This window comes from Meles meles, chromosome 8, assembly GCF_922984935.1.
Source record: "Meles meles chromosome 8, mMelMel3.1 paternal haplotype, whole genome shotgun sequence".
NCBI classification, from domain to species: domain Eukaryota; kingdom Metazoa; phylum Chordata; class Mammalia; order Carnivora; family Mustelidae; genus Meles; species Meles meles.
In genome coordinates this window covers 103234428-103249768 of record NC_060073.1, presented here as the reverse complement: position 1 = coordinate 103249768, position 15341 = coordinate 103234428, and the positions used below count along the sequence as shown (strand labels likewise).

Sequence of the window (15341 nt, the reverse complement as noted above, 5' to 3'; positions counted from 1 at the left end):
AGCTGCTTCCGGGTCAATGCAGGACACTGGGCTCTGGCGGCCAGAGTGGGGGACCAGGTGAAGCGGAGCCGGGCCGGGGCCGGCCGGGACCAGGCCGGAGGCTGAGCGGCGGCAACATTGGTGGCCGGGAGGGGGGAGGAGAGGCGCAGCCCGAGGAGCCGCCGCAGCAGCTCCCCCGCCTCCCGGGCTGAGGGGTGAGTGGAGCTCGGGCCCGCCGGCTCCGACGGCTTCTCGAGGCCCCAGGCGCTCCCCTCCGGAGCCGAGGCGCGGAGGGCCGTTCCTGCTGGGGCGCAGTGTGGGGAAACGCGGGGAAAAACTCGGAGCGGGACGAGGCCTGCCTGGGAGGAGGGGAGGAATGGGCCACCTGCCCGCGGCGGGAGGGAGGATGGGGCCTGGCCCGGCTGGGGAGGCTCGGGGAGGGCCCTGGGTTGGGAGCAGGCTGAGGGCCGGGTGGGGGCGGGGTGAGGCGGGAGCCCGAGTCCCTGGGAGAATCCTGGCTTCTCACCATGCCCCGGGGCGTGGGGGATGGAAAGATTTCCCTGGGTGGTTGGAGGTGGACAGGAGTCTGGGGCTGCTGGGGAAGTAGAAAACTTTGTCTCTGAACTACTGTATCCAAAGTGGGGGAGGGGAAGCAGAGGACAAGTCCCCAGGGAGGTTTGGTGGGGAATGGAGCTGGCGGGCATTTCCAGGCTCCTGGGACACTAGGCCGGCTCCTTCCAGGGGCTGATGAGAGGATGCGGTAGTTTAAGACGGGCTTTCGGGAGAATCGTTTGGCCCTCGAGTTGGGGGATGCTGAGAGTGAGGGGATTGGAGTAAGATGGGGCCTGGGAGGAGAGTACCCTGTTCTGGGGTTTGGGAAGAGGACAGTGTAGGGGTCTGTGTGGAGCTTCATTCTTTGTTGAGAATGGGGAGCAGAGTTCTAGATCCTCTCCTAGGGAGACATTCTGAGAATTGATGAAGCAAGAAGAAATTTCATACTGTCTTCTCTTGACACAGTGATTTTAGAAGTTGTAGTTAAGAAAAGTTGGTTGGAAGAATGGAACTGTTGACAGCCCGTGGAGAAAGGAGGAGCTCTAGTCTGAAGGTTGCTAAGTTACTCAGAGCTTGTAGGCACCGCCTGGGGCTGTTGTTTGGGGGAAGTTAGCAACCCTTTTAGGTCCAGACACAGGCTTAGCTGGGGCTGACCCCCTTCTTTTTACGCTGCGCTGGAGGTCTAAAATTGGTTTCCAGGAGGCCATCTTGAGAGCAAAGATATTACATGCAGGTGTTGAGGACTAATGAAAACACTCAGCCTTTGGGTCCTCAGACATTAAAACTAGATCTCTAGGGTAAGAGCTTTCAAACTTTTTTTTTTTAATCATGCCCCATATTAAGAAGTACTTTTTACATTATGGTCTAGTACATACCTGTATATGAATGAAAAGTTTCACACAGCACTGTTTACCCTTATTACAGGTGATGCATTCTGATAATTTCTGTTATGTTCCATTCTCTTTCATTAAAAATGCTGACTGAAATCCACGAAATTGACTTGTGGGTCACAGGTTGCACTTTGAAAACACTGTCTCCTAGGCACATTTCTTTGGCTTCAGTTAGTGTCCTTATGTTGTATGATTCTAGGGAGCCAGGATGATTAGGAGATGGGTTTCGGTGGGTGTGCAACTGACTGCTTCATTTGTTTACATGTATTTATAACATAGCAAATTTGGTGTTTTGGAGCATAATCTTAATCTTTGATATCTTAATGTGGCCTGATCATTTTACGACATTTTTGAAGTGTATGCTTTAATTTTCTCTGTCCTTTGCCATGTGAAAGAAAATGAGAAGCCTAATTCGGTTTAGTTGATTTGTCCCACAATATACTTAAGGTAATTTTAATGTTACAGTGTTGTAAATATACACTGATTTGCTTTTCTGCTATTTAAAAACCTCTCAAGCTGAAACCTAAACCCTTCTTACTCCAGTAATAATGTGGTTTAATAATTCTACATAATTAAAGATACAGATTTATGGCTTTAGTATATACTTGAAACATAATCATAAACCTAAGTGTGACTTTGAGTCAGTCAGCATCTAATTCCCCCTGCCATGATGTTTTCATCTTTTGGTAAAATAGATGAGGTCTTTATATGAACCATATTATAAACATTAATAAGTATTGGCGAACGAAGCGGGAGGACTTCATGAGTGGCTATGGTTAAAAGTGTTTTTAAAAGTTGTCATTCAGCTTATTGTTACATGATGTTGAGTGTCAATGTTGCCTGATTTCAGTAGTTAAATTTATGTGTTTAAGACCAGTTTATTGGTGTTAATTCTTGTTGATGATGCCTTCATATTATTTGGAACATGGGATTCCAAGTCATAGCCATCAGGAAAGAATTGCCCAATTAAACTTCATCTTTGGGGCCATATTCTTGATGAGATGCCTTAAAAAAGTATTTTTAATCATCTTCAAACTCTGTGTGTTGTAAATTATTTATTTATTGACTGTATCTTGGGTACTGGTGAGAGGGTCTGGGTTGGCATGTATCAGCCATCCTTTAAAAATTATCTTTTAATCAGGTGAATATTTGTTTTGAAATCTTTAGTTTTAAAGAATGTTTAAAAGCTTTCTTTTTATGGTAGTTGCTTGGAACATGAAGGAAGAATCTCATTAATTTCGTTTTTCTGGGAATCATGTGTACCTGTCAATAAACAGTTGTGGAGAACTTAACCTGAGTGATTGTGTGTGCTTTTTTATAGTTTTCATTTTTTTTTTCTTGAACCTCAGACTCTTAGGTATGTCCTAACAAAGGCTCTTTTCTCCTAATTTTTGCTTCCAGACTGCTGTGGGTTTGGAAGTTAGATGCTTACATTTGTTAGAACTTTGTGTAAAATACGATTGTGCAGCTCTGAATAATATTCTATTGTATTTGTATTTATGTTTATTATATATACACAAATACTTCTTTTAGTGTGTGAACTATGTGACAGGTATTTTGGCTAGTCAGAGGCCTGTTTACTGACCTCTTAATTGTGGGTTGTGTTTTAAGCAAGTGAACTCTTCATATACTTAGGCTAATTAGCTATATAAGAAAAAGTTCTAGAAAGTAACATGAAACTGACAGTGCTACAGTTCGGACTTTAGGAGTGAAGCAGTCAGCTAGCTGTGATTGTTGCCTTTGCCCCACTTGCAGTGAGTCATTAAGAGTTACCATTCCTTCCTTTTTAATCTTTTTCATTACCTTCTCCTGACTCTCATTTCTTTGAGGTTAGAGTGCTGACAGCCTCACTACTGCCATTGGCTGTTACTCTCATTCTACTTGATCTTGCATAGCTTCATCAAGAGTACTCTTCCAAAGAACAGTACCCTAATTTATCATTTCTCTACTCAAAAACCACTAACTTCCTAGCGCCAGCACTGAATAAAGCCGATACTGTTGAGGTTGACATTGATGGTATTCTAGAGCCTCTGTTTGTTTTTTTCCCCTGACATTGTCTTTCCATCCTAACTGCAGATCCTCTGTTCTTGCCAAGCTGTCTGCTCATTGTGCTTTCTTTTGTAACGTTATTCCTGAAAGTCTGGGAAATGTGTTCTTCATGAATTCCTACTCATCATTTTATTACCGATGACCCTTCTTCTTTGAAGTTTTTCTTTCCTGTCCGGTCTATACTACTTTTCCTACATTGATTTGTATTATTTTATATGTTGTTTTTACCTCTTTTAGATTGTAAATTCATAGAGGACAGGAAGCTCAAAGAACCTCTAATCTTTAGGACACCTAGCACAGGATTAATCGGAGTTCATGGACCAAGTGAATCAGAATTGATGGAATTTATGGTGAAAATTGCATTTCTCTGAAAATTCCACCCTCAACTTAGTAAATCAGAGTCTTGGGATTTGCCTAGGTGGAGGTCTTCTGTACAGTAAAATTTGAGAATTACTTACCTAGCATGATGCTTTACAGTAGGTACATAGTTTTTGAGCTGTCCCATTTATCTGGACTTTCCTGTTCTCAGCACTCATCATAATCTTAATGACAATTTGTTGACTACTTCATGCCAGATACAACTAGATGCTTTAAACACATCATTTAATCTTCACAGTGACTCTAATGACTACAAAGTAGTTATTAATAGTTCCATTTTACAAATGAGAAAGCAGGCATGAAGAGGTAAGTAACTTGTTCAAATTCCAGTGCAGATCTGAACTTAGGCTGAACTGAAGCCCCATGCTCTTCTAAAAACAGATTTGAGCAAGATGACACACTTCCAAAATTCCAGACTATGGCTGTGTGAAACTTTTACTAATAATAATTCATTAATGGCCCTTAGGAATGTGATCTACTACTAGCTCTGTTAAGAAAAGGATACTTTAAGTTCTTCTGCGATTAATGCTTTTCCAGTGATTTTCAAAATTTCTCTTCCGATTCTGTCATACTTATCACCAGTATACTTGATTTTCCTTTCACTACCAGAACACATTACATCGAAGTAAAATTCACTCTTCATTCAGCAAATATTCGTTGCCCTGTGCCAGATAATCCTGCATGTAACACTGACAAATCTCTACCCTTGTGGGACTTAAGGTTCTGGTGGAAGGGGACTGAAGCTCTAAATTAACATAGAGTGCAAAGTACCATAAAGAGTGAGAGAGGCTGGAGTAGTAAGTGATTGATGGTTGCAGTGGAGCTAGTTTTGATGGGTTGGTTAAAGGCAGCCTCATTGAGAAGGTAACATTTGTGTTTAAATTTGAGGCTTGAATGCCGAGATGAAGACAGCAAAACCAAGAGCCAGGTAAAAGGCAGTCCTGTGCGAATGCCTTATGAGGGAATCAGCCTGGCAGTTTTGAGAAGTAGAAAGCAACGCTGGCTGAAACCTAGTGGGTGGGAGGAGGGAAGGGCAGAGAGGTGAGCAGAGAACAGATTGGAGGGAGGCTGGAAGACCAGGATAGAGATTGGGTTTCATTCTAAGTGTGAAGAGAAGCCTTTGGAGAACTTAGAGGATGTGATTTGACTTAAAGATCACTTGGCTTCGTTGTGGGGAGTGGTGGTGTAGTCGTGAGAGACAAGGAAGGGAGCTATTGCAACAGTCCCAGTGAGCGGTTGCTGGAGGCTTACACCGGAGTAAAGTAATGGAGACAAGAAGAATTGGGCAGAATTGGGGTGTTTGAGAGGTACTGTTGACAAACCTCGCTGATGAATTACATGGGGGTGTGAGAGGAAGAGGGAAATCAAATATAGCTCCAAAGGTGGGGACTGGTGGAGGAAGAGCAGGTTTGAAGAGGGAATTGAGAGTTCTGTTTTTGCCCTGTGTGCCAATCCCTGATAATACATGCTCGCCCTCCAAGGATACCACAGCCTGAATTTTGTGTGTGTTAACTCTCTGACTTTTCTTTGTAGTTTGTATTACATATGTACGTGACCCTAAACAATACAATGATTGATATGCTTTTTTTGAATTTGAAGTGGAATTGTACTATATATATTTTTGTGATTATTTTATCCTTTCAACAGCGTTTTTTTTTTTTTTTTTTTTAAGGAAGTTTCAGGTATATAGCCTTATAATTCACATCTGCATACACTACAGAGTGGTCACGACCAGAAGTCTAGCAGCCATCCATCACCAATCAGTTGACCTCCTTCACTTTTTTCATTCCCCACCCTTCTCGTCCGATAACCATCATTCTGTCCTCTGTATCTATGAGTTTATTTTTGTTGTATTTTGTTTGTTGTTCTTTTTTTTTTTTGAGATTCCACTTTTGAGTGAAGTCATACGGTACTTGTCTGACTTATTTCACTTAGTGCAATACCCTTAAGGTCTATTCGTGTTGTTGCAGATGGCAAGATGTCATTCTTTTTTATGCTAAGTACTATTCCATTGTATAAATATACCTCATCATCTTTATGCATTTATCTATCAGATGGACACTTAGGTTGTTTCCTTATCTCGGCTGTTGTAAATAATGCTGTAGTGAACATAGGGGTATACATCTTTTTGAATTAGTGTTTTTGCATTCTTGGAATTAATACCCAAAAGTGAGTTAGCTGGGTCATATGATGGTTCTATTCTTAATATTTTGCGGAATCTCCATACTGTTTTCCACAGTGGCTGCTCCAGTTTACAATCCCACCAGTATACAAGTGTGCCTTTTTCTCCACATCCTAGCCAACACTTGTTTCTTTTCTTTTTGATAATAGCCATTTTAACAGGTGTTAAATGATATCTCATTGTGGGTTTTGATTTGCATTTCCCTAATAGTGATGGTAAGCATTCATGTGCATTTTGGCCGTATGTATGTCTTCTTTGGAGAAATATTTATTTTGATCCTCTGCCCATTTTTTAATCTGTTGTTGGGATTTTTTGTTGTTGTTAAGTTGTATGAGTTCTTTGTATATTTTGGGTATTAACCCCTTATCAGATATGTAGTTTACAAATATCTACCCCCTCCCAGTAGATTGCCTCTTTGTTTTGATGATGGTTTCCTTTTCGGTGCATAAGCACATTAGTTTGATGTAGTCCCATTTATTTATTTTTGTTTTGTTTCCCTTGCCTTTGGAGTCATACCCACAAAGACATTGCTAAGACTGATGTTAAGGAGCTTACCACCTGTGCTTTCATCTAGGAATTTTATGGTTTCAGATCTCACATTCGAGGCTTTAATCCATTTTGAGTAAATTTTGTGTATGGTATGAGAGAGTGATATAGTTTAATTCTTTTGAGTGTGGCTGTTCAGTTTTCCCAACATCATTTATTGAAGACTGTCCTCTATTGTACACTCCTTTGTTGTAGATTAATTGTGCATATATGTGTGGGTTTATTTCTTGGCTCTCAGTTCCGTCCCATTGATCTGTGTGTCTGTTTTTGCACCAATACCACACTTTTTAAAAAAAGTATAATTAATGTACAGTGTTATAAGTTTCAAATGTACAGTATGGTGATTTTATAATTCTATACGTTTCTTGGTGCTCATCAACATAAGTACTGTTAATCCCCTTTATCTCTACCATACTGTTTTGATTGTTGTAGCTTTGTAGTCTAGTTTGAAATCAGGTAGCATGATACTTCCAGCTTTCTTCTTTCTCAAGATTGCTTTGGCTTTTCCAGGTTTTTTATAGTTCCGTATAAATTTTAGAATGACTTGTTCTAGTTCTGTGAAGTATGCCATTGGAATTTTGATAAGTATTGCATTGAATCTGTATTACTTTGGGTGATGCGGACATTTTAACAATATGAATTCTTCCAATCCATGAGCATGGAATAGGTTTCCATGTATTTGTGTCTTCAGTGTCTTGATTTTAAAAGTCATTCATTTTGATGAGAAAGCCATTGAGAACTATCAGTTGTTAATTTCCATTGCTGTGTAACATATCATTTATGAATATAATGTAATTTATCCCATTACCTATTCTTGGATATAAGGGCCTTTTTTGGGCCAGGATTTTTCAAAATTTCACACAGTATTTTTGTTGTGTGCATTCTTGTGTTTGTTTCCTGGTCACGAGTTCTTATAGATTTTATAGTGAGAAGTGGAATTGCTGTATATACAGGGTATGTGCATCTTCAACTTCACTAGACAGTGATAAAATGTTTTCCAAGGTGTTCATACCAGTTTTTATCGAGTTATTTTTACTCCCACTACCAGTGAGTTTCTCTTCTACAATTTCTCTGACACTTTGGTATTATCAGAGTTTTTAAGTTTTGCTGATTTATATAAAATAGTATTTTACTGAGATTTTCATCTTCACTTCTGAATATTATTAAACTTGAACATCTTTTACATATATTAGTCATTTGAATGTTCATGTCTTTTGTCATTTTTCTGTTGGATTGTTTGTCTTTTTCTTATCATTTTTAGGAGTTCTCCATATTAGTTACATGTGTTGGGAGCATCTTTTCTCCATTTCTGAGTTTTAGTTTTTCATGTTTAATGTCTTTTGATGATCAAAAGTTTTTTATTTTTCTGGTTGATTTTTTTCCTTAATGGATTCTTGTTGTTTTGTTTATGAAGTATTTCCCTAAATCAAAATCTTAAAGCTCTTCTACTGTTAGAAAAAAATAACTTTTCTTCTCATAGGATAAAGTCTGACTTTGGCATTTTATCGGCAGTTGTGTCTTTTTCTGTGTTTTGAGGTAAGGATTCATTTTTCATTTCCCAGATTGATAATCACTTGTCCCAAGACCAGTTACCGAAGTTTAACTTTAACCTACTGATGTGTTTGCCATTTCCTGCCATATTCACATGGGCCTGTTTGTGGGCTGTATTTTCTATTCCATTGATTTCCCCCACCCCATTGTTTAACAAAGTACTGTCGGTTCTGTTGGTTCTTGGTTCTTGGTTGTTGTTATTTATGGTAGTCATGCAAAGTTGCTGTGAAAATTGAATGAGTGAGTATGGACCCATTGCTCCTATGGGAGATACGGGGTTAGGTTCCTGCCAGCTTCTGGTCGTAACGTTTTTGTCAACTGATCACTACATAACCTGGTTTCGTGTGTGTCTGTTTAAAGACACGTTATTCAGTTTAAAGACATGGTTGAGGTAATAACTTTGAATTCAGAGTGGATGGCACTGATAATTCATGCCACAGTAGATCTTACCTAACATGGATTTTCTCCATAAGGCATACCACGGCTTCTTGTGTGTAAGACTAGGCAAAACTTCTGCAGTTCACTTTGGAGCCATTTTCAATAGTGAAATCACCAACCCAAATCACACAAAGATGTGAAAACCATGGCACTAAATCACGGAAAGTTTACAATGAAAGTTTACAATTTGTTTGCAATGCAAGAGGTGATGCAGGAGGCAGAGTGCTGGCCTGTTCTAACTCAGCGGGAAGCGTGCACCTCAGATTAGTATCTACAAATGACTGGGAACATGCTGCAAATACTGATTTGGGGGTTACAAATGAATTTTATGGAGTGGGCGAATTTGCAAATAATGCTGTAATAATGATGCTTGACTATGCTATGAAATCTTGTGAGAAGCAGTCTTTCAGGAGACCGTTACCTTTAGCACTTTTTTTCATCTCATGCTTACACATGTTTTATAACATTTTATTTTAAGAGAATAGCTTAATGCAATGGATCTCTCAGATACAAAGTTCTGATTGCCACATGCCATTATCTCAATAAAAAAACCACTTCTTGCTAGAGAATTTGTTTATAATCTCAGTATTGTTATTTAGTTCACAGGTAAATGAATTTTAGGGAAGAATTGCAACCCTTAAAATATTGAAAACAAATGTAAATTATTTAAACTCTTATTACTGTGACTTTTGTGTGAGGATCATATTTTCTCTTAGGCACTCTTAGTAACTTAAGGCATAAGTTTTTTAAAGGCAAGTGCCCTTTAGAGGTTTTTAAAATGTCAACTCTATTAAATCCTCATCCGTTAGTGATATTTCTCCATGTGAACACCAGTAAAGGAGTCCAAGAAAGATAAATAAAGATTGTATACTTCATGAATCAAACCTCTCACAAAATGCATTTATTGAGACTTGGCTAATTTATCCTTTACTCACCATTTAAGATTCTTAAGTGCATTGTTGGTGTTAATTTGGTAAGTGTGCCAAGCGAATAATAACCAGAAACTTTGGGTTTGACCTCTGTTCATCTTTTTTTTAATATATATATATATATATATGAATATATATATTTTTTATATAAACAGCATATGTTTTCTTAATTTTTTGAAATATTTTATTATTTCATATATATGATATATATATATTTCATATATATGTAAAATATAACATAAAATATACTGTTTTAACCATTTTTAACTGCATATAGTTCAGTGGCATGAAGCACATTCATGGAACTCTGTCCCCATGAATCAGGAACTCCTCATTCCCCACTCTCTTCCTCAGCCCCTGGCAACCATCATTCTACTTTCTGTCTCTATGAATTTGGCTGCTCCACAGATAATTCCTGTAAACTTTAACCATATGGTATTTGTCCTTTTCTGTCTGGTTTCTTTCAGTTAACATTGTCTTCAAAGTTCATTCATGTGTCACAATTTCCTTCCTTTTCAAAGCTGAATAATATTCCATCATATGGATAGACCACATTTTCCTTATCCGATTATCCATCCATGGATAGCAAGGTCATTTCCATCTTTTGGCCGTTGTGCATAATGCTGCTAGGAACATTGGTGTACAAATCTTCCCAAGGCCAAGCTTTCAGTTCTTTTATTTATTCACAAGTAGGATTGCTGGATCATATGGTAATTACAGGTTTAATTTTTTGAGGAACTGCCATACTGTTTTCCACAGTAGCTTTGCCATTTTATATTCTCGCCAGAAAGGCACATATATTCATCTTCAGTTACTGAACAGTGCCTGTTTTTCTGAAGTATGGCGTACATCATTAACTTCTGTGTGTGAAATGTAAAGTATGTGGATACTGAAGTAATCAGTATTAAATTTGTTATGGCTGTAGTTTTTGCAGAATAATTTAACTTGTGCTAGGTAGCAAATATTTCTGACTGCTCCCGATTCATTGCTTTATCATTTCATTTCTTATTTTTGGAATCTCCATGGAGAGGTACACATAATTATGCATTTCAGTGGTAGCTGTGAAGCATTTTTTTCTCAAGTACTCAGATCTCAGCTTATTAATAAACTAGCTTTTTTTTATTTTGTAAAGTACATTTGATAAACACTCAAAAATGATTAGAAAACTCATTGATTAGCACACTTACGGAGTGCCATTTATATGCAAGATTCCAGCCCTTGATAGATAAAGAGAAGCATTATGCCATATGGTCATTACCCTCAAGAGTTATACAGTCTAAGGCCATGAGACATAAATACAGGAAAAGTCACATCACTGTACACAATTTAAATTATAATGGCATATGGGACGAAAATGATGCCATGCCAACACGTGATTGATGAATCACCCACTCACTATTTTAGGCAATAGATTCCATGAGCTCAGCTCAAAGGAAATGGATCATTATGGCAGGAGGTATCTGGAAAGGCTTCATCTGTGAAGTGGATTCTCAGCAAGGTGTTGAAAAATACATAAAATTTAGGCAAATGGAAAAGAGAGGGAAAGACCTTCCAGTTAAGGAGGAATAAAATTATTAGGGTCAGACATTTTTAGTGCCTGAGTCATTAATTGGCACTCATTGGCATAGTCCTGGGACCAAAAAAAATTAGATCAAATCTATTTAACAAAAATTATAAGTCAGTCCCCCAGGTGTATATTAATGCTACCCTGTTCCCTGGGTAGTGATGATAGCAGTGATCGGGGGTAGCAGTAGAAGCAATAGCCAGTGGATGTTTATTAAGTGCTTTCTAGGTGCCAGGCACTGTGCTATGCACTTTTTACACGTTTTATCTCCATTCGTTCTTTAGCAGCCCTACAAGCTAAGAGCTAGGGGCTATCTCTTCCGCCTTTTTGTGGTTGAGACTCAGAGAGCCCAAGTAATTTGCCCACCATCCTACAGAGTAGTGGAGTCAGTCCTGACTTACATCCAGGCAGTTTGGTTTCAGAATAGCAGGTGTTACCCTGGGCAGTACCTCCGTAACACTAAATGTAGAAGGGGCTAGTGAATTTTTTTTTTTTTTTATGACTTGTAAACTGCAACTTCTCCATATGGCTGATGTTTAACACTTTGGTGATCCCTGGTTATGAGCCAGAATGGTTTGTAAACAACTCTACAAGGCTGCATGCAGAGGGATGAACTAGTAGTTTGTTCCTGGTGAAGGCTTGTTTCAACTTGATAGCTTCTGTAGGTGTTCAGGAGGAGAGAGAATGGGGGTAATCTGTCCTGTCAACAGCTGAGTAATGACCTTAAACTTGTGTATTCACAGCTGAAAGATGGCATGCATATTTGATTTTCTTCTAAAGAAAACTACTCTGTTCAAGAGACTAATATCCATTGCTTTTCGGTAAAAATAGGAAGTTGATAATTTTTGTACCTTTGGTAACTTGACCAGTCAGTCCCACTGCTTTAGTTCTGTGGTTTGGGTACGCTGATACAGTTTTAAGAAGTATTTTGACTGTAATGGTTTTCAGTTATTTTAATAAGTTGGTATTTCTGTGATTTGTGCATGATGCCATATACTGCTGACATGAAATATTCCTGTTTTTAGTAAAGATAGCATACATGACTCAACAGACTAGGGATGCAAAAGCTATGACTTAGCATGCTGGTTGGGCCACGGAAACCCAAGCAAGTCACCTCGGTTTACTGTCCTGTAAACAGAGATAAGTGTTAGTTTGTCTATTTCAGAAGGTGGTTATGGAAATTACTAGGCTTTAAAAGATTGTGAATCTCGGTGTGGGGACACTTGGCTTTTGGGGAACTTCAACCCAAGAATTAATGTATCTACCTCCTGAATTTTGAGTGAGTGCAACATTAAAGACTTGAGATCTTCCCGAGGGGAATCTGGTCACATAGAAAGGTAGGGCTGGATGCATATTTGTTGGTGAAGGAGTCAAGAGGGGGAATGAGTGGAACTCTCCTTGGAAGCCATTGAAGTAAAGGATATAATGAATGTTAAACTTTTTTCATTGCTCTTGTGATTGCTGAAAGTGTATAGAAAGTGCTTTTTTAAATTTTTATTTCAGAATGCCTGATTTCATAAGATAAAGACAACTCGCTTAAGCCAACGTTTCTGGACAGTAAGAAGCTGTGCAAATCAAGAAAGAAGTGCTTAGAAATATTTTCACACAAAGAGGTACTTTGGTCTAAATAGCAGTATTTTCTTTTTTATGTGTGTATGTATTTTTATTTTATTTTTTAAATAGTGTTTTCTTAATTTTTTTCTTCTCAGATACTTTAGCCCATGAATTTTATGATTTTGATGAAAAAGTGTTTAGATCAGAAATTTCAAGCGCCGTGTTTACATCTAGTAGACCCTGGGCATGACAGGAAGTCATGTTTGCTAACGTGCTGTTGTAGATGAGAAAATGGACACTTTGCCCAACATCAGATGTGCCGCGTGTGCAGTTTAGGTCTTTAGTAGACGATATGGACAGCTCTGAATTCCTGCTCGCTGATAACAGAGTCACAGTTGTACGCATATCTTTGGTGCCACTAATATAACGAACGAAGTAAAGAATTTGGGTTAGGTATTTTAATGTCTGTCCTGCTTTTAAGGTGAAGCCCAGTGCTGTGCTAAGTGAAGAGAGTACCAGTGCCATACTAAAAAATTATAATCCCAAGGACCGACTAGGAGTCAGAATTCACATTTCATTTGGCAGTGTTGGGTGTGTTTGGGCTTTTTTGCTGGTTGGGTGTTTTGTTTTGTTTTTTTGTAATCTTCTACCAAGAAGAGTTGGTGTGCCACATTGACACTTGAATGACACTTGAATGTAGCTGAGACTGAGAAATAGGGTGGTTCAGAGTAGGGTGTGAAATCGTGGTGGCGTGGTGTGTTCTGATAATGGATTTATCAGCCGTAGTCAAGTTGGGCACTTGGAATGTCCAGAGTAAATTTATGAATTGCTGAACTGTAATTCTGCAGACTAATTCGGAAGCTTTATAGTTTATTTTCCTTATTTTTCATCCTCAGAAGGCATCCATTTAGGTATATTATATAGTGGTCAGGAGAGGTTAAGTGCAATGAAATTGCAGGTAAACATACTGTATGATAAATGAAATCAGAAGTCATACAGGATGACACTGTCTAGCTTAATTATATTGCCTTGGACGATGTCCCTGAAGTGTTTTTATGGGTGAGATAGCTGCCATTTATGACTTTAGCTGCAGAAGCTTGTTAATGGAATACTTTACAAACCTTAAAAACGATTATTATGTAGATATATATTTATTGATACAGGAAGTTTTTCATGAGCCGTTTAGCAAAAAGGCAGGTTACACAACAACCTAAAAGTAATTCAGTTTTGTTTAAAAAAATATGTATCTGCATAGTGTGGGAAAATGGCCCAGAAAAAATACACACCATTAGGTGCATCCTCAAGCTTAACCTATTTGCTAAATCTGTTGACCAAAGCTTCCTGGTATGGCTGGGGCTTATGGTATGATATACTTTTGATATGAAAAGTTTTTGGGAACACTTATTTATATGCCTTCATAAAAAGAGAAACTACATCTACATGAAAAGTATATGGGGTTACAGGTTTTGTGCTAATTTTCAACTGGACATTTTTAAAAAATTCAGAATGTCTATCACTTGCATTTTTAAAAACAATTATTTAGAAAGAAGCTTATTAATAGACCTTTATTCATCATTTATTTAACCTTTCCTGAAGGGAAAAATATGTAACACACCTATGTACTTTCCCAGGGTAATTCTGTTTTACTGGGGGTGCACGTATGCTGAAGATCTGAAAGATTTAGAAAATGAAACAGACTAGAGTCCCAGCTACCTAAAATGTCTAAGAATCTGGCAGGGTTTGGATATAGTGGGCATTTCTCTAAAAAGGAAGCTCTCTGTTGGTGATATTAGGAGTCCACAAAGCAAAAGTTAAAAGGGCTTTAAAAAACAAACAAACTTGCAAAAATTGAGAAATCTACTGATCTAAGAGATTCTTTGAAACTATTCAAGTTTTCCTCTTCAGACTTGTTTTGTCAACCTCTCGCCTCCCGCTCCCAGCCCCCCACACACTCTAGATTCTGCCTGTAAATTTCTCTTTTGTCCTTTTTTTAAAAAAGAACAAGATAGAAAACCCTCTTTCTGAACACAGGGTGTTTCTTCATTGGTTCTCCCTCTCTCATCTGAGCTTCTTAAAGGCTGGTCCATACTCAATCTTCACGTACATCCTGAATTCCTTATGCTGTTGGTTTCTACCCGCTGTCTGCACTCAGAGTACTTCCCTTAAGAGGAGCAAACTCCTAACTGCCCAGGCCTTTAGGGATTAAAAAGTTCTCATCATTTTTGACCTCTTAATATTCTAGGTAAAGATCAGTGACCTCCATCCTCTTCCTGTATTCACAGCGATCTAGCAAAAGTTTTCTTTTCTCTAAGAGGAAGTTGAACCTGAGCAAGGTCAGTCATGAGCCGACCATCGTCCACCTCCTGTCTCACCCGCTCTCCGGACGTGTATTTCATGTTTTAACGTACCGCATCATACCTTGTCTCCTGTCTCTTGTGCCTGTTCACATTCCAGTATGTCCTGTGCCTGCAAGTGCTCTCCTCCAAACTGTCCACCCAGGCTTCATCGTCTTTCAAAATGGCTCTGGTTTTACCTTCAGCCTCCTCGATTGTACTTCCAAAAGCGAATCACTTCTTCTGTGTGAATTCACTATTTCTGTGTGCCTCATTTCAGGTATTGTGTTATCTCTGTGTATTTCTTTCTAGACGGTGGATGCCCTGAGGGCAGAGTGTGGATTGTAGTCATTCTCACTTTCTTTCATGTGTAGTGCAGTGCTTGGCACAGAGTCA

General features: G+C 38.8%; 1 protein-coding gene across 2 annotated transcripts in view; it reads left to right on the top strand.

The window, feature by feature from the left end:
- Positions 1-18: 18 nt before the first annotated feature.
- The window catches only part of TBCEL (tubulin folding cofactor E like), a 76112-nt gene continuing 60789 nt past the window's right edge, over positions 19-15341 (top strand). The window contains exons 1-2 of one of the 2 annotated variants that reach the window (XM_046017064.1): positions 19-194; positions 12562-12671. The gene's annotated coding sequence lies outside the window, so the exon portion shown is untranslated. The remainder of the gene's footprint in view (positions 195-12561; positions 12672-15341) is intronic. The other variant, XM_046017065.1, reaches the window with a different exon arrangement.